At 46.0% G+C, this 1,931-nt stretch overlaps 1 non-coding gene across 1 annotated transcript; it reads left to right on the top strand.

The window, feature by feature from the left end:
• Positions 1 to 259: 259 nt before the first annotated feature.
• TRNAE-UUC lies at positions 260 to 331 on the top strand. Its single transcript has one exon. It is a non-coding gene; the product is annotated as a tRNA-Glu (tRNA).
• The last annotated feature ends 1,600 nt before the right edge of the window (positions 332 to 1,931 follow it).

Raw genomic sequence — 1,931 nt, 5'->3', positions numbered from 1 at the left:
CCTGTTGATTAAGTAGGATTGAAACCATTGCATAGCTATAGTGTCTAGTGACAGGTTTTTGTGTATGGTTATAAGTAAGGTGTGGTTAACCATATCAAATGCTTTTGACAGATCAATAAAGGTCTGGGTTGGGAGGGTGGCCTAATAATTAAGGTGTTTGCCTTACAAACACAAGGTGCGGGGTTCGAGTCTCACAAGGGATAATTGGCTATGCTTAAAATGGCTCGCAAGGGCAGTTAGCTTAGTACTAACTTTTGTAGCATTGGTGGTATAGTGGTGAGTATAGCTGCCTTTCAAACAGTTGACCAGGGTTCGATTCCCGGCCAATGCAAGAAAATCTGTACATTTACTCTAAATAAAAATCTGCCTAAGCAACAGAGACCTCCAAAGCAGACATCCAAGCAAACGCTACCTCAAAACAAAACACTCACAACACATAGCCCACAAAGTCAGTGTGCCAAGCAGCCACAGCCCTTAAGGCTGAATAACACACCTGATACTCTTGTAATAGGTGACTCTATTGTCAGACACACTGACGTCCCGCTCACCAGGCTGAATAAAGAGAAGGTCACGGTGAGCTGCCTGTCAGGTGCTAGGATCTGCCACATAACGCAAGCACTCAGGTCACTCCAAAGCAAATACAAATATGACTCAGTCATTGTACATGCTGGTGTGAATGACCTGAGATGTACCTCCCTGGACTACATGAAAAGAGACATAGAGGAGCTCTCTGATCATGTAGCCCAGGCTGGTATGACCCTGACCTTGAGCAGCATCTTACCCTCACCTAGAATGATGCCACAGTACAAAGACAAAATGATCGATTTTAACAATTGGCTAAAATTTTGGTGTCATTCAAAGGGGATCCAGTGTCTGTCAGCCTGGGATGACAAGCTCGACAAGCCACGTTGCTTCGCTAGGGACGGCTTGCACCTGGCACCACTGGGCTTTCGGATATTGGAAAAGGCTCTTGCCACCCCCATAGTGCCTTTTTTAGGCAAGGCTCAAAAGTCAAACCCACCCCCATAGACAGCACAAGGAACAAGAAACTAAGGGTAATGCTGCTAAATGCCAGAAGTCTTAACCTCAAGATGCATGCACTCGAAGCTCTCCTCAGTATGGAGAACATCGATATCTGTGCAGTGACAGAAACCTGGTTCAAGGCTCCAGAGAGCACCCCAGCACTACCAGGCTATACCTCATATCATGCTTTTCGGCCCCAAAACCCGGACCGAACCACAAAAGGAGGGGGAGTTTCCATATTTATCAAGGATATCCACACCTCCAGGTTAGTGGCATTGCATGAAGTATCGGAGACCATCCATGTGCAACTAACAGTGGGCAAGACTGCTTTTCAGTTTATAGCATCCTACAGACCACCCTTTCAAAGTCAGGAATCCCACTCGGCTTTCCTGAAAACATTGGAGAACATGAAGATCTCTCCGAACACCATTATATTGGGTGACTTCAACTACCCAAACATAGACTGGGAGCACTACTCAAGCCCCAGCACCTTAGCCCAAAGGTTCCTGGAAATTATAAACTCAAATGCTATGGAACAACTAGTCACCACTCCCACAAGAGAGGACAACATACTAGACCTGATCATTACCAACATGGGGACTCTATGCTCCACACCAGAAGTATATCCCTCATTGGTAAGATCAGACCATAAATTAATTTCACTGGATGTCCACATCCCGACCCCACCCCCAGCCCAGAAAACCACAGTGAAAAACTTCTCAAAAGCAAACTTCTCACTTCTCAAAACTGAAGTGGAATCCTTCAAGGCCCCAGGGCCAGTGGAAACTACGGCCCAAACTGCAGAATCCTATATAAATGCATTCTACGGACATCTCCAGGAATGCATGAATCATGCTATCCCAAACAAAACCAAGACCCAATCATCCAAAGGCAGGCGTCCAGTCTGG

The sequence above is a fragment of the Protopterus annectens genome, chromosome 16.part0, assembly GCF_019279795.1.
Source record: "Protopterus annectens isolate FY-2018-M chromosome 16.part0, PAN1.0, whole genome shotgun sequence".
Classification (NCBI taxonomy): domain Eukaryota; kingdom Metazoa; phylum Chordata; order Ceratodontiformes; family Protopteridae; genus Protopterus; species Protopterus annectens.
The sequence above is the reverse complement of the archived record's forward strand: the minus strand, read 5'-3'. Positions and strand labels throughout refer to the sequence as shown.